Here is a 26,968-nt window from a genome sequence, read left to right as displayed (position 1 = left end):
TAATTCTGCCTGGTCCTGGGGACTTTGGGAGACCACTTTACCCCATCTGTGTACCAGATGCTGCGATGCTCTTCTAAGAGACCTTAAAATAAAAGTATTAGAAAAATATTTTGACATAGACTAAAAGACTTGAGCAGGAACATTAATAATAACCTCCCCAACCCCTGCCAAAATATATTTAAAAAAAAAAAAGAAATTATATCTGATGTACAAGTTCAGCTTTTTCTTTTTAGAAAAAGTCTCATTTATTCAAATAATGAGAGGTAAAGGTATGATCTCTCTTTGGGATAGCTCATTTCATAATCTGTGTAGAAAAGTAACGGTTGGTCTTTGTACAATTTCTCTTCTCACTGGTAAATGTCAGGCGAGGACTCCAGTAAATTCCCTGCCTGAGCTGCACAGTGCATAGTTCTCTAGTTTTGTGGTCAGTATCTGTCAAAACAGATTAAATGTTGCCCCCGGACTTGGTATTCCTGGCTTCCACATCCCCACCCGGAAGAGTGAGCATTGTCCATTGTGTGGGAAGATCTGTTTCTGGCCAGTTAGATCGCTAGTCCCTTGACATCAGGAGTGGACTGAATAAATAACAAGCTGATTTTTTTCCCCCTCAGAAATATCTGTACCTCGGAAAGTTCACTTTCCCAGGTTGCTGAGGACTAAGAAAGTACGGGGCTGGCTGAGATGATGAGAGAGTCAAGAGTGAGATACGATGATTGTAGGGGCGTATCTCCTGCTGGAAGCAGCACCCGAAGGGGTATGTTGCAAATAAGCACAAAGTTTCAAAAGTCCCAACCTAACAGAGCCAAAGGCCACAGTCAGAAAGAACTGTGTCATGGTCCACCCACTCAGGAGATGGGCTGTGTCAGTTACTTCCGCACACTGTGACAGAACACCTGGCGGGGTGACTAAAGGAGGGGACATTTATTTTGGCTCACGGTTCCGGAGGATTCACACCATGGTTACTGTGCTCTGCACATCATGGCAGCAGCGTGTGGTGGAGATTCTTGTTGTAGACGGGGAACAGAAAGAGATCTATGAAGGGACCAGGGTAAAACATGGCTGTGAGGACATGCCAACACTGACACCTCCTGGTATTATCACTGACTGGGGTCCATGGTGTACAACCTGGGAGCCCATGTGGGAACATTTCATGTTCAAGCCGTAACACTGACTGATCATGGTTTCTTAATTTCAGCTGCCATCTGATATGATCCCCTCAGTGCACATAGCATGCCAAATTGATACCAGAGTCATTTCTGACATTTCTAGCTACATTGTGAGACCAGGGGAGGTACGCGACCTGGTCAAGTCACCAGAATTTCACTACTGTAGACATGTAGTATCCGAGAGAAAGCCACAGATCCTCATGACCACTGACATTGTTAGGACCGCAGGTAGGCTGACCCCAGAGATGGCACCAGCAAGGCGGGGCTGTGTACAGGCACAAATATGAAACATCTCATATCTTAATATTAGATATTTTAAAATAGTATCAAAATAAATCTCACAGGAAAAAAAAAAGACTCTCAAAAGTTCGTTTCACTTTAATCTCATAGTTTATTATTTATCATTTTAATTACACGTTGAGCTGTGTAATTCACTTTGGAGACACCACGACAGTCTGTGCAGAGTCAGGGCACCTGAAGATGTTTGCCTGACACGCTGAACACAGCAGCCTCACATGGGTAACAGCTGGGCCAGCTGTTTATTTGGACCTCAGGGCCTTTACAGCTCTCAGAGCACAAAAGCACTAGCTCCCTTCTTCCCGGCTCAGCGCTATGAATGCCCTGTTACCCTGTTTCGAGAATTTTGCAACAAGCCCACGTCATATTTACGAAAGCTAAGAATTCATAGTAATTGGGCTTTGTCACTTCTCACACTGAAATCCCCTAGTTCTCGTCAAGAATCAATTTGGAAAACACCACATAAAAGAGTTTGGGTTTTGGTTTTGACCCAAGAAGCCTCTGGCTTTTACCAGAAATTTAAAGTTGCTTCCCACCTCCAAAATAGTGGCTGTTCAAGTGAGCAAGGTTCTATGCGCAGAATGGTTTGGGTAATGCCGGAAGGTGAAAGCTGAGTCAGTGTTGATGTCTCTGCTTTGGACACTGCTATGAAGTAGTGCTGTTTTGAAAAAAAGAGTTTCTCTCTGAATCACCTTTCCTTTGTGATCCTTAGCAGCACACCTAACCAAAGCATGAGGTATAACCATTTTAGCGCTCCTTGATAAGGTCTGATTGTGGATCAGATGCCCAAAAGGCTGCCAGAATCACTAAAAATCTTTGAAAATGGTTGATTCTTCTCTGTGCCAAAAGATGATTTCTGGCATCCTAGAGACTCAGCTATTGGAACAAGGTGGCTAGATTCCTACTCCATGGAAGTGCTGTTAGTCACTTTTCTGTCGCTGTGATAAAATACTCTGACAAATGATACTTAAGGGAGAAAGGATTTATTTTTGGCTCGTAGTCTGGGATAGTCCGATGTGGTAGGAAAGTCACTGTGTCAACAGCAGAGCAGCCGGACATGGCACATTCACGAGCAGGAAGCAGAGAGTAATGAGTGTGCATATTCAACCAGTTACAGGATCCCCACTCAGGAAATGCCCCTGCCCGCAGTGAGGATGGATCTTCCCACAGGAATGAACTTAATCAAGCTAAATTCTATCACAGACATTCTCAGAGGCTAACTTTTAAATAATCATTTCTCACAGGTATCCCAGAAGGCTTGACTCCTAAATGATTCTAGAGCCTGCCATGTTGACACTGAACACTGACCATGTTAGATGCATTGACCTTGGCCTGTCTTCCTAAGCTACGTGTGAGAGTGCAGCCAGTCTGTCTGGTGTGATGGGGTTCACCCTTCTATCCGGAATCTCACAGGCTATCCTCCTGAATCACAGGAGGAAGAAAGAAGCCAGTGAAAAGGCCTTTCTCATTGACCAAACTTTCTTGGCATCTACTATACCAAGATTGCCTTGCAGAAGAAGTAGATTGAGATTCCCCCAGGGATGGGTTACATCCTCTATCAACAGCTGCGCCATGCTTAGCTGGGCTTTCAACTTCATTACAACACCTCTCTTCCTTTTCCCATTCTATATAAGACACATCCCTTTGGAGTCTGTTGTTGTCTTAGTTTTGGTTTTTGTTGTCGCTGCTTTTATCCCCTCTTAACATTGTTTTGTAAACATCTTCGCAATTCATTGTATGTTCTTTGAAATTCAACATCATTTTTAATGAATATTTTCCTTACATAGGCATATTTTTATTTAGCCCTTTTAAAAAAGGGATATTTTGATTGCCTCTCGTGCCCCACTGTTACCAATATGTAAACACTCATGTAGGTGTTTATGGACACTTTGTGGGGGAATTTAAGAAAAATTCCCAGAAATTGAAGTGTAACATTGAACGATCTGGTTTCAAAGTTACCAATTGGCAAACGCTGTTCCAAAAAAGGCATGGGTGTCTATTTCAGAATCTGGTCCCCTTCAGTTTCTCACATTGAAAATGCATGCTCATGGGTCTCAGTGACATCAGAAGTTTGACAGCAGTCCCAGAAGTTTTAGATTTAACCATCACTCAATGGACTGAGCAGCACCTACAATCTTTCAAATATCAGGAATATACATTTTAATGCCCTTCCTAGCCTTATACATGTCAATGCCTGTGAACTGCTTGCATGTTGTGTCTAGTTTGATATATATTCAATTTCACAAGCATTTATTACACAGAAAAAAAGTTAGGGAACCCTGAGCTACTATATTGTCATTTTCTATATTGCTATAACAAACACCTGATAAACAAAAATATCAGTAGAAAATATATTTATTTAGCGTATAGTTCTGGAGGTTCAAGAACATGGTGCCAACATCTGCTCTGCTCTAATGAGGAGCTCTGGGCAAATGACATCACAATGGGGGGAGCACCTGTTACACAGAGAAGGAGGATTCAGGAGAGATGCCAGGCTTATTTACAGCAACCATGCTCATGGAAAGTAATCCCATCTCACATGACCTACAGTAATCCCTTCTATGGAAAATGCCCTCATGACCTAATTACCTTCCTGGAGCCTAGCTTCTCACAGGCCTCAACACCGCCACCATCAGGGCCAAGCCTCCAGCACATAGACTCTGGAGGAAAAACTGTACCCAAACCAGAGCACACATCCAAATGAGAAAATAACTTAAAATTTTCCTTCTGACTTCTGAAATTTTGATTTAGCTGGTATGTTACAGCACAAAGATGATTGTTAGATACGGAACCAGGAAACGTTATTGTAAATATGAGAGCAGTGCAGTAGGCGTGGATCATTTACTTCCTCATGATCACCCAGAGGTCAAACTAGACAAAACACCCAAAGATGCCCAACTTTCTGGTAACAGACAGGGAAACCAACAACAAGATTAACTCCTGAGGCAGCCCCATTGCCTCAGCGAGGGAAATTGTATCTGTTCTCTGATAGATAGAGTCATGTCTTAGAACTCACATTTATAGTTTGGACCTCGGGAGGGGCCCAGGTCATCCTTGTGGGTCACCTAGTGATGCCAGACCCCTGTGGTCTTTAAGGCCTGAAGTGGACTTGGAGAACCGAGAGCAGTCATGCAGAGAGCACCTATAAGATGCTCCTTCAGAACTGAGCCATGGTGGGTCTAGGGACAGAAACCAGGGCAGCAGAACAGTGTCATGGCAAGTGCCAAGCTTACGTGCCGGGAAGACCTCAGGTCAGAACACACTGACTGAAAGGAAGATTAAGCAAGGGTCCAGTGCAGAACTCCAGTGGACCCCCCCCACCGCCCCGAGGAAGAACATGATGAAGTACCAAGCCACAGGAGGTGTCTGTGGAGTCTGAGAAGTGCTGTGACTGGACCTTCTCACCAGAGAAATGGGAACAATGGGCCAGACAGCAGGGACCTGAGAGTGGAAACTTAGAAATCGGTGAAATAGTCACGCAGAGAACCTGTTGAGCAAACCCAACCAAAACCTAAAAACTATCACCTAAGAGGAAGCGTAATGGCCCATTGTATCTGCACAACACTGCAGAAACCATCAGCTGACACCTACCCGGTCATGTGATGATCTCTGACAGCCCCCCCCCCCACTTCCTCTCATTCTCCTAACTCAATTGCCAAAGGGACACATCCTGTATTTTGCCTTTGTTTGTTTGTTTTTGTTTTTGTTTTGAGACAGAGTGGAGCCCTGGCCGTTCTGGAACTTGCTCCGTAGACCAGGCTGGCCTCGAACTCAGAGGACTCAGGTTGAACCTGCCTCTCTGTCTCCCGAATGCTGGGATTAAAAGCATGCACTCCCGTCCTTTGCCTTTCAAATTCTGCCTCTACAGACTGCCCCACTGTCCGAAGTCCCCCTGTTCACATAAGGTTACCATAAACCTCCGTATAGTTCCTCTGTGCCTATCCATAGCTGCGTCATCAGCTGGTGAAGAACAGACCCAGTGGCGGCACTTTAGCTGTGCCATCTCAGTGCTGAGACACCAGAGAGGCCACCGTTACGACCAAGCATCTCCACATCTGCGCGTGGTCCCATCATCTCATGGCTGTCCTCAGTCCCACTGGCAACCCCCTTGGTTCTTGGCTTTCTAGTGAAAATTCATGGACACAAGCTCAGATAAGCACGGATTCTAACGGTGTTTGCCATCTCCCTCAAGTATGTGGTTAGCTGGGGAAGGCTGATATTTCAGGAATGGTGGGGGCGAGCTATGGCTTCACTGCGCTTGCTCCCTATGAGGCTCGTGTTCCTATTGTTCTGCATCGCTTTCTTCAAAATATATATTTATTTATTTATTTATTTTTAAAGTGCTCAGCGTAGCGGCACGCACTACCGGGGGATTTTCTAACATGCCAGCAGTGTAAATAATGACAGAAGCTTTTCAATATTTTAAAGCTTAGGCCTTTTAGCTGGGTAGATTCCTAGCTACCTGTCCAGCCTAAATTGACTAATCCTGGCACTAGAGGTTAGCTCTGCTTCTCTGCTTCCGTTCATGTCTGTCTATTCTCCTTCGTGCCCCACTGGCAAATCTCGCACTTTTGCCTTCTTTTCCCAGCCTCTCCTCTCCCCTCACCCCTAGGAGTCCCACCCCCCACGCTCTCTGATGGGCCATAGAAATAACACTACCAAGATCTGGCTAGTACTTGGCTCTCTGCTGGTTTAGCAATGATCAATTGAACATACAGAGACACACTTTCACACGGTGTACCCCAACAACATACCCTTAATTCCAGCTCTTCAGAGGCAGAGGCAGGTGGATCTCTCTGAGTTTGAGGCCTGCAGCCTGGTCTACACAATGAATCCCAGGACAGGCAGAGCTACATAATAACATCCTCTCTCCAAACAAATAAATCAACAAAAAAAATTTTAATTTATTTTCTTTTATGTATATGAATGTTCGCTGGCATGTACGTATGTGCACCGTGTGCCTGCTGCCCTCAGAAGCCAGAAGTGTGGGTCGGGTCCTCTGTAACTAGAGTTGGCGATGGCTGTAAGTCACCATGCGGGTGCTGGGAACCAATCCAGGTCCTCTGTGAGAACAGTGCTCTTAACTGCTAAGCCATCTCTCCTACTCCCCTTCAAAACTTGCTTGACTGAGGCATCTTACCTGACATTCTGGTCACTCAAAGGACTGGATCCTGCTGAGAATGGTGCTTCCATACCTAACCAGTGGGAGAGGGAAATCAGAGTTCTATGACATCCGGAAAGGGTTTCTATATCCCATTGGAGAATCTCATGTGGTCACAAAGCAGAAAGTCCAAAGGCAAAAAGTGTCCAGCAGATCTTCTGATTGGCAGATACTTCTGGTGGCCCTACCCTTACCTGTCTGTGTTCACTCCATGCCCCAGCCCCCTATGACCATAGCTGCAGGAAGGTTCTATCCCAAGAAAACTCTGTCCCTTTCCCATGAATTCATATCACCATCCTTGCCCTATAGAAGCAGGTACTACTCAATGTAGCCTATCAACTGTATCAATGGAGCAATAGGGCAAGCCTGAAGCCTTACCCTATGCAGAGAGACCAGCCATTTCCCATCATCTAAATGCCAGACAGCATACACTGCCATGCAGATAGTTATCAGGAAAACTGGAATAGTGAACGCTTTTTAGGGACCATCCTACCCAGGATCAGAAGCCCCAACTTTATTTCCATTTTATTTTAAGTCAGCAAAAGGAGCCCCTGTATATCTATTGGAATGGCTCAAATAGAAAATACTACTGTCAGGAAGTACAGGCCAAGGCATGGGAAAACTGGATGCCTTTGTACCTTTCTGGTGGGGATGTAAAATGGCACAGCCATTCTTTGAAACAGCTGATAGTATTCTTACGAAGTAAAACATTCTTTCTATACCGTCCAACAAATCCACTTCTGGATACCGACACAAAAGAAATGAAAACTTACATTCCCTCAATGGTCTGTATGTGAATATCCATGACTTTGCACGTAAGACCTAAAATCTAAAACAAGTAGTCTTCAACAAGGTAATGGACGGCCAACTGTATAGTGTGAGACACTATCCAGGAAAAGGGCACCTTTTTGCCTACCGGTCGAGTGTATGAGAAGGGCTTTACGTAGGGTGAAAGAAAGCCCACCTCAGAGGGTTACATACTAAACAGAATACTTTCAAAGGAACCAAATCGAAGAGAGGGAGAGGAGCTCCATGGCTGCCAGGTTCTGGCAGGGGCGGAGGGGGGGGGATGTGACGCTAGAGGAAGCCATAGGAGTAGGAGTAATGGGCCAATCTGTGTCTTGGTTGTGTTGACGCTTTCTGTAAAAGCATGTTACAAAACCTACTGGAACACACAAAGTTCATGTAAAACAGAGAGAGATCACATAAGCTCCGTCCCGGAACTCACAGAGTCAGTGCCCTACAGTTTGTAAGACAGCCCTGGAGGAGTAAGACACTTACTGTCCATTTCCTTACTTGCAACAGGGTCTCACCCTGAGCCAAGGCTGGGCTTCAACTCGCCAGATTCCTGGCTCTGCTGGGACCACAGCTGTGCGTCACCACACTTCCTGTACTGTTCCGTAACTTCCTGTGACCTCTCCCCACTGCCTAAAAAAAGAAAGAATATGTGTGTGTTTGTGTGTGTGTGTGTGTGTGTGTGTGTGTTTTAATTCTTTAAACTTTTCTTTTTTTCCAAATAGGGGGCTGGAGAGATGGCTCAGCAGTTAAGAGCACTGGCTGCTCTTCCAGAGGACTGAAATTTGCTTCCCATGTCAGGGAGCTCACAATCATATGTAATGACAGCTCCTGGGGATCTGCTGCCTCTGGGTTCCACATGCACATATCATCTGCGGATGATATGCCTAATTTAAATAATAAAACAGGGTCAGGGGAGATAGCTCCGCAGTTAGGGGTATGTCCTGTTCTTGCAGAGGACCCAAGTTGAGTTCCAGCACTCATATTGGGCAGCTTACAACTGTCTGTAACGTCAGTTCAAAGAGCTCCTGGGGCGTGCATACATAAAAATAATAAATTTAAATAGTAAATATTTTTTAAAAGAATTTTCAAAATGAGAAAAAGAAGACGCTTCCCCACCCTGAAGTCACGGTGCTCCTGTTGTTTACTTGGTTAGTGTCTAATTTGTGGTGGGTTAGGCCTGTTCAGTATCCTGGCAGCTGTGGCCTCACCCTCTGCTCCCAGCCAGCCCAGCTCTGTGAAATCACAGCTCAGATATTCCTACACTCCCTGTGAACGCGGCCTCTTCCCGCCCTCCCTGAGGCTTTAACTTCAAAGCTAGGTAAAGACCCCAAGATCTAAGAAATGGCCGCGCAGTGAAAATTAGGACAATCATCCTCCTCCCCTGGCACCATCATTCCATTTCCAGAATGTGCTTTGTCTGCTCTGCACTTCACACAGATTATTCTCTTCACCTCCATCAAGCGGCCCCTCCCTAATGGAGGGAGATTAACCCTTCTTCACCCCCTTTCAATCTCGTTAGGCTGAGAGCTTGCTTTCCGCGAGCTTGCTGCTCAGGGGGCATGAGCACGGCTGAACGCTCTGGTGTGAGATGGCTGCCTTCCCTTTGAAGCACTGGCACGGCTGTTGAACACCTTTTTGCCCGACTTGGCCCTGAAAAGGCGGTTTTGAAACTGAACTTGTTGTGAGTTGCCTGAGTCTGCAGTATGGAATTGCGTAAGAACATGGGCATTTGGGTCAAGGGGGACTCTGAGCTCAACACCTCAGCCCGTCGTCATGGAACCCATGGCTTATTTACTCCCTGGCGCTGCAGAGTGTCTCTGGCATCACTTGAGATTCACGCCGAGCTCGGCTGAAGTGTATGTGACATCCGGTACAGAGGAAGTGATGAGACAGCCACGTACATACAAGCCGCTGCCGCCGTCCCTGCCCCCATTGCTAGTCTCAGCCCCTCGTTTCCTGCCACGTCGTATTTTGTGTGCGTTTGTGCGATTCATTTCAAGACTGTGAGAAGGACAAAGGTGTGAGGTTTTTCGGGTCCGGTGGTGAGCTGTTCATCCGGACAGGAAAGGAGGCAGTTTGAGTTGCTGATTTTTGGTACTACTCCACAAATCTCACAGGTTGGCGCCGTTTGGTTTTGAAGCCATGCTGAACAACAGAAAACGAAACTTGCAGCTTATTTTTAGCTGTTCATGCTAACTCATGAGATGTTTCTTTGCAAACCAAATAGAAGAAAGGTGACTTCACCCAGCTAAATTTAGAATGATTGACTTACAGCGATTAAGCCTGGTTCTCCAATACTACCGAAGTATCAGAGGCACTTGGGCCTAGGAAATTTTGAGCCTATACTTAGGATTTTGTTTAAAGTTATTTTTAGTTGAGCTTTTGAAAGATGTAAATGTATTTGCTTTGGAGGGGAATTGAGAATCCTGTTATGAACCCTCTCCTTCTGGCATCTGATCGTTTTCATGTAATCTACAGCAGCTTAATAAGTAAGTGACAGTCTTGAATTTCTTCTAAGAGGAACCAGGCTACAGAATCACAAAGAGCAGAGCACAAGAGAGTAAGGAGTCCTTTTTCTATCCTCTTGCCAGGGTCATAAGGTTTGACTGTGCCATTTGTAAACTTGTCATCTTTGTAGATGACATGTTCTAAATCATCTTCCCCATCTACGATTCTGTAAAACACACTCTAGCCAAAGGGCCTGGGCAAAGGGGGAGGTGCCCTTTGGAGGCAGAGGAAACCCTCGTTTCCATTTCCCCTTTCCCTGTCCCAGAAAGGGCAGGTTTCTCAGCATCTCAGTCATATTGGCTTTTTTCTTTAAGGAGTAAGTGATGAAACCTTTGAATGATCTCCAAAGGTGCCTCCAGGACCATCCCTTTACTTCTAGGCCAAAGTTCTCCAATTTTAGGAAGTGTCTTGCTAACCCCCAAACCGAAGACGCTACTGGCATTGAGGGAACCAGCAAAAGAATCCCTTGACTTAAGTTAGGAGTCTAATGAGCCATTCCACTGCAAAGCTCCAGCTGCCCTAGAGACACAAAGACCCCAAGCAGGTAATCCCAGAGACCTGGGTAAAGACAGCTACTTCAATTCAGCAAATGCTCACTGTGCTTTTTGTTCGGTCTAAGCAAAACTAGGGTATGTTGGGTAAGATGCCCTGGCTGAGGTAAGGTACACAGTTGAGACTCTGACCTGCAGATCCATTCATCTGACAAAAGAAAAGACAAGTGCACTCCTAGGTTCAGTCTGGAATTTTTTTTTTTTCTCAAGGGAGGTACAGATGAGAAGGGATGATTCTCTCACATGAGGTGGATGCCAAAGATGCGGAGGAAATCTTGTTTATAGTCCCCTTCTCTTTCCACCTGATTATCATTCTCTCTTGAAAAGAGAAACTTTGCTGCCCAATCAGTATTTTCCTCGTTCAGAGTCTAGACTAGCCTATCATTTGGTTTGTCTGTCTGGCCGGTGGCAGATGGTCCCGGTGGAAAATGGGCCTGGTGTGGGAATGCCATTGACCCAAATGGACTCAGGGTCATCTAAATATTCTTCCTCAAATACCACCCTTCAAATGCACTCAGAAGCTAAAGCAAAGATCATGCAGTCGCTAAAGCTGACACAGCAATGTCCATCATGATGGTCCTTGCTGAGGGTGTTCTGAGAGAGTTCTTTCCAATAAAGCAAATCTTTTTTTTTTCAAAGTCCTCTAGAAATATGTGGGAGTCAGGGAGAGCTAGGGAGACAGGGAGTGCTAGGGAGACAGCCCCAGGTCTCAGTAAGTAAGAATCAAACAAAGAAACAAAAGTGTGGACTTCCATCCTGAGAAACAGCTGCTACCCAGACTGAACTCTGGCTATCACATCCGTGTCCATGAATACCCCCAACACACATATACCTGCACACACACAATAAAAAGAAAATAAAGGAAAAAATGCATGTTGGGGAAAGGGCCTCATAATATGTACCTGATTATCTGTTCAAGATAAGAATGCCATTTATGAGTGGAAACGAAGCTGACCTTGATGATAACACTGACTTTTTCCTTCATTGCTGATTTACATTAAAGGGCCAGATACTCTACAGCAAACGTGTTCATAAATGCGAAACCTAGTAGGTATAAAAGGAAGTCAGCTGTAATTTTTAATACGATGAGCGGGCAAACTAAACTATTAAGGGTTTTGGGGGGCAAATGTGCATGTATGTGATGCCAGGGATCAAACTCAGAGCTTGAGGTAAAATGAGCTATACTCCAAGCCTAAGGCGTAATACAGAGAACTGAACTTTCCTCAATGACATTAGCTGGTGCAGAAATGTGAGCTTTTCCCACCTACTTTGTATCATGAAACAGTTGCAAAGTGCAACAAACTTCCCTCCAAAATTGTTGCTCTTCTTTCTACTCCTAATTTTGGAACATGGACTACTTCTTCCGCCCCCCCCCCCATTCTCTTTTAATGGCTGGGCTCCGGCTGCCTCTGGTTGGTGACAGCTTAGGTACCCACAATTCTCTGGGCCTGGTTCATATAAACAGGGGTAGCCACAGCTACAGGGGTCCAGGGTGCTCTATGAGAAACCTTTCCCCAGGATTCGTCCCAGTGGGAAGATTTCTGGAGCTGGTTGGAGATGAGACGTAGGAGGCAGTTTTGTCCCTAGTGTTGAGTGAAGGTCCGGGCTTTCAATCGACTATTCTCAAGCTTGAATCCCAGTCTCTGTATAATAGTGATCTTTAAAACTGATGATAGTAATATTATAGGATAGGTATAGTATTATTAGGCTAGAACTTGTTAACATGACATAGTTAAAATATTCAGTATGATTTTTCAGCTTTGATCAGCATACAGAAGTTCCTGCCCAGATCTCTGGACAAGATACAGCCCTTGGAAATATGATGGACTTTCTCAAAAATATCAGCTAATGTATCTCCCATTATTTTTTCTTTTTAGATTCCTTTTTTTTTGTTGTTGTTGTTGTTTTAATTTGTCTGAGTGTTTTGTCTGCACATATGTTTGTGTATCCCAAGTGTGCCTGGTGCTCACGGAGTTCAGAAGAGGTACTAGATCTCCTGGAGCCGGAGATGGTGAGCCACCATATGGGTGCTAGGAATCAAACCTAGGTCCCCTGAAATAGCAGCCAGTGTTCTCAACTGCTGAGCCATATCTCCAGTGCCCCAAAGTTATTTTAAGTCAGTGACAAATCACTTTATTTCAGGTTGAGGCTGCACAGGCCTTTAATCCCAGCGTTCAGGAGGTAGAGGCAGACAGGTAAGACAGGGATCCGAGTGTCAAGCTAGACTCATTTACATAGTGAGTTCCTGGCCAGCCAGAGCTACACAGTGAGATTCTGTCTCAAAGAACATAGATATTAATTAATAATTAATTAAAGAAGGAAAGAAAGAAAAAGAATGACCATATTGTTTCTAAGCCTGAGTATAATCAACCTCATAAATTATTTTTCTGCCTTTTATACTTTAAGAATTTAAACAAAAATATTATGCATGCTAAACATTTATTTTTAAAATTCAGTTGACTAGCTAATGAGTTCACCAACTCATATGTAGATTAGGTATAATATGAAACCAGCTGTAATTTTTAAAGCCATGAATGGCATCAAGAAACATGCAAACCAATCCAAATGTTTATAAACCAAGGATTCCTCTGGGACTCAGTGCCCTGACTTGATGGTGTTTTTTGTTTTTTTGTTTTTTTGTTTTTTTTTTTTTAATGAGAAGAGTCGAGCTCTGTTCAGACTTGAATTATATACTTTGCATAAGCCAAGCAATTTAACTTTAACCCACAGCCCTGGAAATAAAATTAGCTCCGCCTGCAGAGCGCAGAGGCAAGCAAGAGTGGAAGCCTTGCTCTATCCAGCTTGCTCTAGCCGCATTATTTTGGGAACCTTGTGTTTGACTTGTCAAAGCCTACAATATTCATTGTGGAAAAGGGATTCTCATTTAAGTTAATGTCTACAGATGCCCTGAGGATAAAGAGCATGCAATTTTTTTTTTTTAATACTAAACGAATGCATATCTTTGCCACTTGTAATCATGACAAGGTTAAATAATTCAGGCGTGAGTATGGCTTTTTTTTCCCCCTCGTACGAAATAAGATTTATTAGTTGACAGCATCTACTCAGGCTCATTCCCCAGAATATTTACAGCTAGAATTCATGTTTGTTTAATCCAAGGAGATTTAGTAAATATGTCACATTTGCTCGCTGGTTTGGGACATCACAAAATAACATCCAATATGTGTCTTTTTGCTCCTTTTGACGGAGAGAGTGAACAGGGGCGCCCCACAGAGAGCTGTGGAAACCCTTTGCCCTGGCAGCTGGTTATAAGAAGTATGAGTATGGGGCCCAACCACAGCCACCACAGCCACCACAGCCTTTTATATAAGTGGTTCTCCGCGTGTAAGTCTCGACCCCTCTGGGCGCCAAACAACCCTTCCTCAGGGCCGGCATATCGGGCACCACAACATGAGGGACCGTGTTAAAGGGTCGCCTGCAGCGTTAGGAAGGTTGAGAAGCTCTGCTGTAAAGGGATGTAACACTACTCCCGCATCTCCGGGGAGCCTGGGATGGATCACTGTCATTGTCGCTGTCGTTTATTATCCCAGGCAGAGGAGGCACTGACTTGGCTCAAGGTAGTCACCCCAACTCTGCACCTTAATGTTTACTGTGACTATGTAATGTGAACGTCTAACCTTCAGATGTCATTCAAGGGAACAATCGCAATAGACATTTAGCCGTCACGTGCCAAGGTGCATAGTGACTTTTTTGAGAATTATTTAAAAAACACAGAAATATTATAAGAAGGTGCTTTCACTTTAATCCCAGGTGTGGGGCTGTGGCTCTGTTTCGGGCAGTCCGAAGCGGCTGACTAGGATTTGCCTCGTGCTCTAGCTAAAGCGTGGTTTTGCCAGCTGCAGATCATTTCTACAATTGTGTGACACTTTGAATTCTGGGAACTTTTCAGAGGTTACATAAATGTGAGAGAGGCCCAGGGTGGGTGGTGGTTGTTTGGTTCGGGAAGTTGGTTTCGGTTTGTTAGTAGCCATGGTCAAAGAAGAAACAAAAGGAAAGAAAGTAGATTCAGGCGGTCTCTTTCCCCTCTATCCTTGTTTCTCTCCTATCTAGTGTTGGGGGATAAGATGGGGAAAGGGGAAGATGAAGGATAGGAAAACGAAGAACCCAGAAAGTAGCAAAAACCAGCTACAAAGGTGTTGCCTTCAACTTTCTTCAACTCATCTTGAAGGTACTCTGCTTTACGGATGACCCATAGTCAACTTGGTGCCTATAACTCCACCTAACAGTAGAATTCTAGACCCCCTTAGAAGAGAAAGAATTAGCACAAGGACACACCATTCTAATTTTCTGTCGCTGCCAATGTTAACCAGAGCTTAGAGAGGAATGAAGTGGGGGTGGGGAAGATGGCTCCGCCATTGGTGTTAGACCAGGAGCTACCGTTTTTCATTAAAGCCACGTTTTGTGAGAGAGAAGTGAGCTTCCACAAGAAGAGGGCTTTCTGTGGATCAGGTAGGACCCCCGGCGCTGACAGCCTGCCCCACTGACAGAATCAAGCCTATGGCGTAGAGATGGGCAGGTGTGCATTCTACACCATCAGCTGCAAACCACTTCTGCCTGAGGGAGAAGGCAGAATTCAAACTGGAAACAATCTCAGTGCCCAAGCTGAGATTTTTTTCAAATGTGTTTTCTCCTTTAAGCAATTTCTAGGGCACACGGATGTTTTGCTAACCTCATTATCTTCAGGCAGTTCTCACAGAAGATGGAGTCGCTAGAAAACTGGCAAACCCAGAAAATATTAATTCATGTTTGCATTGTTAAAGTTAATTAACATTAGCGTATTTGGTGATGCAATAGGCAATTAAAGACTGTGTGAGAGATGAGAAGAAAAATGCAAAGATTACATATTTAAAAATCAAGCATTTCCTAAAAATGCTGGCTTAACGTGATGGCTGCGAGGGTGGGGCGGGTATGGTGTCTTTGTAGGAAAGAGTCTGTTTTGTTTTCTTAAAATAAAAGACTTCTTGTTTTACAGCATGTTAAATTTTTTTTTTTTCTGTTCTTAATCTGCTGGTAGGATCTTAAAAAGAAAAATCAACCAAGCTACTCTGTTTTCCTCTTTGGAGACATAGCCACACTGGTTTTTGTAGCACTGCAGCATTTGCTTATGCGGTATTTCTTTTAAATCCTGAATATGCAGCCATTTAACAGTTTTTGTTCTACATTACACGTTTCGTTGCAATTAGAGCTCTGTGTGTATGTGTGTGTGTGTGGTGTGTGTGTATGTGTGTATGCATGTGTATATGTGTGAGAGAGAGGAAGGAATGAAAAGGTCTGTGCATAAGAATTCTTGTAGGCTTTTTTATTAAAAAAATAATTCCTCATAATCATGAATTGGAGTTTATACAAAGCGATCCCAGTTTATTACGCACAGCCACACTAAGTCTCATCAATCCTGAGGTGGGGGGAGGTGAGACTGAAGAAGACATGAAATTTGGTGTCTGAGTGGATGAGATTTAATATTCAGGAAACATTCCACTTATGAAATGGATAGCATCAGCCCTGACCTCCTAATGTCAATGCCATGGTGCAAGTGCAGCTAAAATAAGCCTCGAAGTAAAACAAAGGGACACTGCCTCTCAGCACACCGTCTCTTCCCCGTATGTACTGTCCATAGCCTCTCCGTATTCCTATAACTGGCTTGTTCGCTTCGGAGGGGGAGGGGGGAGGCAAATCACGCTGCACGTTTCTGCGTTTGGAACACGCATAGTGTGCTGCGGTAAACCTTACTGTCACTTGGGTCGGTGTCCTTAAAGATAGTTTTAATTGTTTATGAAGGCCAGCTGCACAGCTTAAGGGACCTAACATCAAGGTCTGTCTCTGTACCGGTTTTATTTGGCTTCACTTCTACCTCCACACAGTCTGCCTGCAGCGGTATTCTGCTGTTGGGTACTGCAGATGCATTTAGCCGGATACATTTACACTGCCTGTGGTTAAAGGTTATAGAACGGATACAGACAACTGATCATGCATTCTTCTACAAGCCTGCCGGCACCTTAGGGTCTTAAAAAAGCAATCTACAGATGCTATTCCCTTTATCAGAATTCGTCTTCACTTGGCAGTAGCCTAAACAGGTTTTTTTTTTTTTTTTTTTGCGGTGTTTTTTTTTTTCTGCTGCTGTTAGCAATTCTATGAAATTAACAGTCTATAAAAACGCATCCCCGAGCAGATACGTACTGTATTGCAAGCTTTCTCCAAGAAGAGGATATGACAGTATTCGCTCCAGCTGCTTTTCTTCCTTAGCAAAAGGACCGTTTGGTTTTCAGGAGCAGAAGGACTCATTCATCCTGCAGCCGCTCTGCCTAAGTGCATGGAATGCCTTCTACTGCCTGGTTGCAGAATCTGGAGTTTGCTAAACAGTGGTTAGTGACCAGGCTCACCTTGCACCAGAGCTGATGACATTTCTTCTTTGTTCCCTCCTACCCAGTTGAGCCAAGACTCTGAGGCTGGTATGCAATGTCACTTACAACACTAATCAGATACTGCATTTAAGGTGAGCAGTCCCTTGCCTCCTCCTTCTCCTCCTCCTCCCTCTCCTCCTCCTCCCCTCACGCTCCTGTGCTGCATGCAGCGCATATCTTGCTTGTGTGAGCCTAAGATGGCAGGCAGGATTAGCCGTGCTGTGCTGTGTGTGCATGCTGTGTAGAATTCATTTCACGTTGCCTAGTATTTCAGATGTGAGTATGTAAATGCTCCCTATGTCGCATCATCTGGTAGCGAAGACTTGTTTTGCCTCATTACAACCTTCGTTATTTCGACATCATCTTTTTGGATTCATTTGCTTCTACAGGTTTGCTTTTCATCACATTCAAAATAAGATTATGTCTTTTTTTTTTTAAACAAAGCCAAATAAATCCCACAAACCCCTAAAACCCAAACAAGAACAACAAAACTCTGTTACCAGATGGTGTCTCCCCTTTCTTCTTGCATTTGCTATCTTTTAAATAATGTATGTTGTATTGTTAATTAATGTGAATATCAAATTAAACACTTGAAACTTACATATTTATTATGCAGGTAGGAGGCAAGGTGGGCTCTATTTTAAACTCATGGGCACTGCATTCGTCTCTAAGCAACTCAAGTCCTCATATTTGTATTTTCAATGCTGGTATCAATGGTTTGATTTTCAGCAAATGTGACAGTGGCCTTTGCAGTGGTCAGCTCTGAGCTTTGAACTCTCAGAGGAGCAAGAGAGAAAAAAAAAATTTCAGCACACCACCTCCTTGGTTGCAGCCTCAGAGAATCCTTGGATGAGAAACTTCTTTTTTCAGTCCTGTTTTGCTGTTGATAAATTCATTCCTCGTGGTCACAGTGCATTCAAGCTGTTCTGCGTATGATTTTTGGTGTGTGTGACAATCGCATCTAAAATTTGTGAGCAAGAAGACGGAGAAATCAGTTGGTCTCCATCGCCTCACATAAAAATGGCCGAGTGTCTTGTTATGCTAACACTGCTCTGAGTGACGCGCACAGGTAGGTTGGAATTTGCATGCTTTATATGTGTATATATATTTTTTTTGAGCCATGCAGGAAAAAATACTAGATGCATTAAAATGTGAATTAAAAAAAAAAAGAGACTTGTAATATTTGGGGATGGCATTAAACTGAATAGCCTTTCCTATCAAATACTACATAGACATAAGCATAATCTTATAAAGTGATTCTGCTGTAAAAGTGAAATGATTTCTTTTTTTTTAAAAAAAAAATTCAGTTGTATGATAGGCGTGGCGCCACTAGACAAAAGAATTTTTTGAAAAGTCTGGTGATTTTGGCTCAATTTGAAACAAATAAACAAATGGGTTTCTGGAGACAATTTTAGAGAGCGTAAATAAGCTAAAAAGGAAGTATCAAAAATGTTTAATCTTTAAGAAGCGGATTTTATCTGTGTTATATGAAAGATGAAAATTCAAAGTTACATTCTTTCAAAATCATATTTTTGTCATATACAATGGTAAATCCACTGTTTGTTATTGCATGTAGCAGGGGCGGGGCGTTATCATTTTTAAAGGGAGAAATGCTAAGTTTCCATGGCCCTCTGAGCAGAAATTGAGCTCCATTAAATGAAGCTGAGCCCCTAGAATGGCTCATTGCAGAAATACTGTTCTGCCTCTCTAAGTACCAAATCCTGGCATTTTCCAAAACCATTCCATGAGCTCTTTCCTTTGAGCCTAACCCCTAAAAAATATTTTAGTTTCAAATTAACACAGGGCCAGAACCTGTTTCCCTGGTAACTGACTCATATTTAAAAAGACAGCAATAGATATGCACAAGAATGTCTTAGAAAAGGAGACACATGCCAAGTGAGAATATTATAGTTCTGTGTCCTCTCACACAGAACGTGAACTGGCTTTCGACATTTTTAAAATGCGGTCTTCAAGCTATCGCATCAGCTGCCTTTCTGAACCCACGTAGGCTTGCTCAGTGACAGCCTTCCTCTTCCCCCTTTGTGCTGACTTGTGCTCTGTTCGTTCTAAATTAAGGTTTCTCTACAGTGCGCTCTAGAATGCAGGTCAAGGTTTATGGAGAGAGGTGTACTTTCAGGCTCATGAATTCACTGGCGTCTCTGAAACAAAAGCTGTTTCAGAAATTCTATGAACCAACGTCAGCTTCTAACTTGCTCAGCCCTCCATGGTAACCTCCCAGCTCAGGCTAGAGCAGGACCCAAACCCAAGCCTTCCTTCCCCCTTGACAAGTGCACACTGAGCCCTCATGGGAGCGCCTTTGTAGCTGTTGCCAGACCTGAGACCTCCTGGAGATGCTCCCAGGTGAAGAGGTCTGGGCTTCAGAGCCATATATGTAAACAGTTCTATAGTTGCTTATTTCCAGCAGTCTGTTTCAGTTCCTAATGCATGAGCTGCACAGTCAAATCTCTCCTGGGTTAAAGAGTGGTTGTTGTTTATTGTTATTGTGTTGTTTTGAGGCCAACCAAATGATTGTCTTTGGGATCCTTCTGTGGCTCAGTTATATTAGAACATGATTCATCCGGTGATTCCGTTCTCTGGGCTTGCCACAGAACAGCTTATTTCCTGCAACACCTTTTTTTTTTTTTTTTTTTTTTTTTAATTTGCTTGGGAGCCATTTTGCTTCTTGCCTGTGTCTTAAAATGACTAAGTACATTTGAATATAGTATCCGTCTGACTGCAGCCAAAAGGGAAATGTTCGAAACCCGATTCTGTATAGACATTTATTTTAAGACCGGCAGCATTAACAATTGCAGGATTGGACTAATTGCCACTCACTCTTGGACAAATAAGATTGAACTCAGCCTTTGTAGTTAAAACACATGCTGTTCAGAAAGATTCTAACAGAGTATCTTCCATCTTGATAGGTCAGTACAAATTAATCATTTTAAATGAATTTGAAATTTAATTACAAGATTAAATGGGTGAAATGCAGTTGTTCTAGCATGAACAAATGCCTGATAGATCCCACACTCATAGAATGTCGATCCTTTTGTTTCCAACTTAAGCATGGTTGTGTCATCTTGTGGATTCTCATATCTAATGATTTCTTTAAATGGCATTATTCATTTGTGTTGCTCTTAGTCATGCCTAAAAGAATTTCAAATATAATTCATAGAGCCAGAAAACCAAATAAGACTGTTGGGAAATACACTGCGCCGTTATCAACTCTAATAAATAGGCCAGTGAATGGAAGAATAATTATTATTTATTACTTTGTTGTGTGTCACTTAGTGCGATGTTTGTAAGGCATAAAGCTCTTCTAAACTTACCCATTTACAATTATTATTGGATCTCCTAGATAAGCTGAAAGGAGGGAAAGCGCCACTTTTACTCCTTCTCCATGTATAACAGACCAGGCAGGCTCAACCCATTTACACTTTTTGGCTGAGGTGTTTGCGTCGGGCAGGCCAGAGCAGGTGTGACAGGAAGAATGTGCAAATGTTTTGTTCTCACCAAAACGAAATGGGCAAATGTGTGGTTTTTCTGCCCGAATGATTTAGAGTATAAAATTCTCAATTCTTGTTTCTCTTTGGGGAATAGAAAAATGTTTTTCCAAGCTTTAATTTGGAGGGGATACAAGGCTTTGTCTTCTGTTCATATACTGATGTGAATCTACCTCAGCCTTTTCTGAGGGTCCCCTGTAGCTAGACTGGTGGCCAGGCCATGGCTTAGACGTAGTGCCTCTTTATTACTCTATACATGAGGGAGAAAAATCTAGAAAATAACGTAGCACCTTTTTCTCTATTACTGAATCGTGCTAAGTAAGTCTTTGGGTTTCTGGTCTGGCTTATTCTGACAGCTGACTTTCCAAGGTTAAATAAACGCTCAGCACATTTACCGAGCACCCACTATCTAGCAGGTCTATTCCAGAAGCTAGAAATACAATAATCAACAAGACAGACCAGAGCTTGTTTTCACGATCCTGCCTTTAATATGGTGCAGTAGACAGTGGGGAAGCGACAAAAACAAACGTGCAAGCAAACAACTAACAAACACAAGAACACCAAGGAGAAGTAGCGGGGTGTTATGGCACACTCAAGTAGTGCCAGCCCTGGGGAGGCAGATTGTGGGTTCCAGGCTAGCCAGGGCAAGTGACCTTGTCTAGGAAACACATAAAGAAGAAAAACTAACAGTTAAACAAAACAAAAAAACAAGGGTGATGTGCTGTAGGGAGAACCACTTTGGAATGGCTGGTTTGGGAAGGGCTTCCTGGGGCTGCGGTACTGGGATGAAGACCCAGGCAGGCGAGGATCTAGAGGGGGCTTTGCCCACCATGCAGCAAGCACACACTGCAGCCGTGCCTTGCTTTGTGGACCCTTCAGCCTCTTGAAGCCAGGCTCCACAGCTTCATGGTTGCTCCTGGCTCAGCGAGCTCCCGCTGAGCAACCCAGGCCTCTGGGCTAGTTTCAACCTGTTAGACACAAGATATGGGTTCCTTTGACCCCAAAAGTGCCCTGAAACTACCTGGGAAGGTAGAGTGAAACTGTTGGCATTGTATCCCCAGTAGTGATGCAACCTGGCAGAGACCCAACTCGGTAACGGCCTTTTGGAGCAGGGAATGTTCTGGAAAGTATCTTGTTTTGCTTTTCATAAGGACTCCGGGATTTACGCTCATGGCAAAACACTGAGACTTCCGTTTTATTTTTATTTTTCCCAAAGGCAAAACAGTAGAAAGGTCTACATTTCAATTGGCCAATAAACAGTCTTTGTCTTGAAAAGCCTGAACTACTTGGGCTCTGCCGTGGCTTTACTGATGTGCTTTTTTTTTCTCTATTATACTGATAGGGCTAAGAAAGGTCTTATGAGCCAGCATTCTCCTATTCCTGGCAGGTTAGTCGGTGATGAGGATCAGGGAACAGGGATGATCTGCTAGCCACGTTAAACACCGTGTGGTTCCTAAAAGCCTTCTGAATATTCTAGAAGCACTCTCTAGAACTGATCCTTCATTTAGCAGCCCACTTAGTACAACAGAGGTGGCCTGGCTAGGGCCAGTCCCTCACACTTAAGCATCCCACTGCAGGGCACACTTGTTGTAGAGAATGGCCTGTCGTGGATGGAGGGAGGAGATACTTCAGCAATTTGGTTCACCTCTTGGTGTATTTGTTGAACATTTACTAGGTAACTGACACTGTTTTCAACCAGGCACAATGGAATATGACAGGCTCCCTCTGGGACTCTGCTGAGGTTCCCACAGAAGGCTAGATAATGACAGGGACAGGTACAATTATGTATCATTCCTGGCACAGAAAGGAATCATTGTTACTGTCCCCTGAACTCCACCTTTCTGTGTACAGGCAAGCACAGCCAATGTCAAGGTCTTTGCTTGGACTCTGTGTCTCTTCTCTCACCACCTTGCTAAGACAGGATGGCTCCTGATAAGCCACCCTATGCCCTGGCTAGCCTTCTCCAAGCTGGTCTGCCCACATTGCCAACTGACCTCAATAACGGCTGCCACTTTTGAATTCATGAGCAGATGTTAGGTGGGGAAGTCCTTGAATGAAAAATTTTGAATCTATGATGCAGGCAAGATGCTTTTGCTTTCTCACCTTGCATATCTGAAGGGGGTGGGGGCGGGGGTACAGAAGCCTGCCTCCTGACCTCCTGATGGGTCTGAAGAAAGCTTTCTGGGCAGCAGGTAAGTGGATACCAGTTCCAAAATCACTCTTTGTTAGGTGCTCCCAGCATGTCACTTCTGTGGCCTAAAACATCTCAGGGACCATAAAAATTGTTCTTTGGTCTTACAGCTGATTCGGCATCTTTTCATTTAATGGCATCTTTGCTGCTGCGGCTCTTTCTGCTAAGGGTTGGAGTCTGGTCTTTGTGTCCACTTTCACTGCGTTAGCCTGCAGAGGGAGTTTGTTTTCTAGAACTGTTTAGTTTTTTAGAATGCCAGTGTAAATACTTTCTGTGCTCATGAGCGAATAGAGGCTTCCGTTGCGTGTTTTATATAATAAAACATCTTCTTTGCCCTTGCTCATTGCTACCAAATGGGTATTTTGAAATTCTGTTTACTGAAAATTCTGCATACTAAAATCCCTTACCAGGTCTGAGGCCTTGCTCTAATTAAGGCCTCACTGTGCTGCCCTTCTCCCGCCACTGAGCTTGCTGCAGAGTGCCTGCCTGAGGGCCTTACAAGCCAGGGAGATGAGAAAACAAAAGCCACCAGCTGAGAATGTGGTTAAATCCCAGAAGGGCAGTGCCCTTGTAATCCCCACCCCAATCCACCCCCTTTTTTTCTTTATTTCTAGAACTGAGAAAGGGGAAAGGAGGCTTTTTTAGTAGGGAGAGGGAGGAACATGGATTCTTTCAAGTACGCAGGGTACTGGGAAATCCACGGGGAGAGAACAGGGTTTCATCTGGGAAGTGAAATGGGGTGGCAGCTGACTGAGAGGGCAGCACCTAGGCATGTGGGGGTGCAGACCAGAGAGTGGGAACAAAGGGAGCAGCCAGCGGGTGGTGGGAGCAAGTGGGAGAGGCCAGGGGGCCAAGGTATGAGGGAGAGGGTGGAAGGGCCTTGTTGTAGAGAAAGAGGCCTTGGAAAGCCTTCCAGTGCAGGCCGCAGGCCAGCTGGGTAGAGGCAGAGCTCTCTGCCATTCTGTTGGTCTTTGGACTGCATCTCATTGACCTTGTTACTTAACTGTTCCACGCTGCCTATTAGGCAGTGCCCGCTGATGGATCTCCTTAAACATGATAAATCCCGGGGCCTTACAAAATCTCCAGTTCCATCCTCAGGCTCGATTCTTTGTGCTAAGAATGTTGGAGAAGAACCCCCCTCACCCCCCCCATTACTCTATCCGACTCCACCAAAGTTTAAACAAAATGAGAGGGTGTTTTAGTACAACGAGAGGCGTTTAGTACGTGCTGTGCCCAAGTGCTATTGAACTACTACAGGGCATAGACTGGAGCTCTGCCTGCGAGATCTGGGAGAAAGAAAGACAGACAAGGGGACCAGTGACTCAAAAACAGCACAGACTCTATTTGGGAAAAGACCTGGACGGATGCGTAAGGAATCAGGGACTGTTTTCCACTTATAGGTTGGGGTAGTCCTAGGGCAGAAAAGGGGAAGCCGGTGGGAAATGTTCCCCTTTTGGCTTGTGGTCAGCTAGTGCTAGGGTAGCGAGAAAAAATAAGGTGAGCAGTGGGTTAAAAATGTCTGTGAGCAGTAAACTCTCCCCTGGTGTTCAGCCTTTATAAGAGATGGTAGGACAGTGGAGGTTAAAAATCTAGAAAAACAAGTTACTTTAGTTCTGAGAACTGTCACTTTTTAACTAAACAGGGGCTTTGCAAAATGGTGTGACCACAGCTAACACGACCTAAAATACCTGCTGTAAGCTGCAAGTCCAAGAAACTTTCTTTCCCAAACTCATGTATTTGGCGCCCTCAAAGCCTGCCTCCTCCTCCTCCCTTCTCTTCCTCCCTCCCTCCTTCCCTCCCTGCCTGCCTCCCCTTCTTTTTTCCATCCTGTGTGGCCTGTGCTCCTTGACCATCCCCAGAGGATATTCTGATTGTCTGAATCGCTCAGTCTGCAGGAGAACCGGACAGGATGGCATGGGAACACTTAGGTTGTTGCCTTTCTTGTGCTTGTTGCCTGCCTCTTAGAGAAATTCAAACCAGACTTGACTCGCTCCAGGCATGGTTCTTTTTCTCTCATTGGAGGAACTGGCCAGAGAAGTTGTGCCTTCTGGGGGCTGTCCGGGGAGTCAAATGTAGACTCAGGCTTGACTCCCCGGTTTAGTGTTCCTTCCACCAAACCGACTGTTTTCAGTCAACAGGGAAGCTTAGTCCCTCCCCGCCCCCATAAAATGTCGGATAGAAAGTAGCTGAGACTTTTTTCCAATGCCAACTAATTTTTTTTTTTTTTTACTAGGAATATGGGGTGGAGTGTTTGCCTAGCAAACATAAAGCCTTTGGTTCAGGCCCCAGCAATGCCAAATTAAAGAAATAAACAAAACTTCAACAAATTGAGTTTAAAGATGGAGTTGACTTTCACTAAAGATCTGTGAACCAGGCAGCACCTGACCTCTAAAAGAACGCGGAGCCTGGCAGAAGAGCCCAAGTTTCTAAGGTAGCTTGAGCAGGAACACAAAGGTTTACATTGGGCTTCCTCAGGTTTCTTCCCATATGAGGCTTAGGAGGGACTCCTGGCCGCCAGGGCTGGCCTTCTTCAGGATTATCTACTGGTTTCTCAGAAGGTCAAACACCAACCTAATTCCAGTTTAATAAGACTGAACTTAGTGTGAGTGACTACATTTGGGCCCATTTAGTGGGATCCATGCAGAACTCTGTATCAGAAGGGCCCCGAAAATTTTATTTAAGCTGGGCGTGGTGTTGGACACCTTTAATCCCAGCACTCCAGAGGCGGAGGCAGGCAGAGCTCTGAGAGTCCAAGACCAGTCTCGTCTACGTAGTGAGTTCCAGGGCCGCAGGGTTACAGTAAGACCCTGTCTCAGAACAAAACAACAACAACAACGAGTTGAAGCCAACTGAGGATATGGTACAGGTATTTATGTAACAAGGAAGAAAGCAAATTTTGTATTGATGAAGCAAAATATAATAAAAATATAATATTAACCATAATAACTAGAATAGATATGGCTGTGATTGTGTCTCTGAGCTATTATAGGCAGTGACATTTGGATTTCATATGACTTCTCATATAATGTTCTTCTTTTTGACACTTACCCTAATCACTTGAAAATTTAAAACTTGGGCTAGAGAGATGGCTCAGTTGGTTAAGAGAACCAACTTTTGCTGAGGACCCAAACTGGGTTCTCAGAAACCCATCTTCCTCACAACTGTCTGTAACTCTAGCTACAGGGAATCCAATGCCTCTGGCCTCCTCAGGTACCTATCCTATGTGCACATACCCCAACAGAGACACCTATTAGGGATACACATAAATGTAAAAATATTTTAAGCTTAAAAAAACGTATTCTTAGGTCATACCAAAATAGGTCATAGGTTAGATTCATATTTGAAGACTGAGCCTTCCTTCTTTCCTTCCTTCCTTTTATTGAAGCAGGGTCTCCCTTTGCAGCCCAGGTTGGATTTGCACTCATGGACCTCCTGCCTTAGTGTCCAGAGTACTGGTCTTACAGGCACAGATGATGATTCTATTTTGTCAGTTATGATCTGGTCTGAGGACCAGTTGGCCAGATTGAGTCAATATGTTTTGTTTAATTTCTAGTAATATTTTTTAAAACTGCATGTGTGTGTGTGCATATGCATGGCACACGTGTGGCTAACTTGTAGGGGTGCAGGGATTGAACTGGGATCATCAGGCTCCGCAGCACGCGCCTTTCCCCACAGCACAGTCCCACTGGCCCCAGTTTCTAGAAACATTTAATGTTGTCTTCTAATTTTACTTCTTTTTCGTAGAAAACTAAAAGCCAGAATCTTAATGTTTTACACCTACCATTTTAATCTTTTATCTGAACACAGTAAACATTTTAATACAATTTAATGCTTGCAGATACATTGTTATGTTTTCCTAAACACATTGTATATCCTCCTGGCTGATATCACAGCACAGTTTATACAATTTGAAAATCTTTCACAAACATAACCTTTTTACACTTTACTATGAAAATCTTGAAGTATGTAAAAGCAAAAAGGCTTAACAAATATCCCCTTTCTTTCATGCTAATTCCTTCGTTGTTTCAAAGGAAAGTCCACACCTCATATATCTTGTTGTTTTCTGGACAGGGTTTCACTACTATGTAGCTAAAGCTGTCCTGGAATTCACTGTAGACCAGTCTGGCTTCGAACTCACAGAGGCCTGCTTCTGCCTCCGGAATTCTGGAATTAAAGGCATGTGCCGCTCAGCCTGGCTTTTATACCTCAAACCCTTTTATCTCTGACCCTTGAGTATGGATCTCTAAAAGAGAAATTCTAAGAGAAAAGTTTTTTTTTTTGTTTTTGTTTTTGTTTTAGGAAAGAAATGTAGGGCTAAAAGAGAAAAATGTCTGGAACCTTCAAAGGTTCAGAAGGGAGAGACAGAAGCAGGGAAAG

The 26,968-nt window shown here is 44.0% G+C and overlaps 1 protein-coding gene and 1 long non-coding RNA gene across 3 annotated transcripts in view; one reads left to right on the top strand and one right to left on the bottom strand.

Annotated features, from left to right (window-relative positions):
• The window catches only part of Zbtb38 (zinc finger and BTB domain containing 38), a 129,686-nt gene that overhangs the window by 42,047 nt on the left and 60,671 nt on the right, over positions 1 to 26,968 (top strand). The window contains exons 4-5 of one of the 2 annotated variants that reach the window (XM_055629566.1): positions 16,924 to 16,989; positions 17,627 to 17,966. The exons of the other annotated variant lie outside the window; for it this stretch is intronic. The gene's annotated coding sequence lies outside the window, so the exon portion shown is untranslated. The remainder of the gene's footprint in view (positions 1 to 16,923; positions 16,990 to 17,626; positions 17,967 to 26,968) is intronic. 2 annotated transcript variants of the gene reach the window in all.
• Positions 1 to 26,968, bottom strand: part of LOC129693025 (uncharacterized) — a 72,222-nt gene that overhangs the window by 41,738 nt on the left and 3,516 nt on the right. The window lies entirely within an intron of this gene.

Source organism: Psammomys obesus, unplaced genomic scaffold, assembly GCF_907164565.1.
Source record: "Psammomys obesus unplaced genomic scaffold, mPsaObe1.curated_primary_1811, whole genome shotgun sequence".
NCBI lineage: Eukaryota > Metazoa > Chordata > Mammalia > Rodentia > Muridae > Psammomys > Psammomys obesus.
Note: the sequence above shows the minus strand (reverse complement) of the source record. Positions and strands in the feature narration are given on the sequence as shown.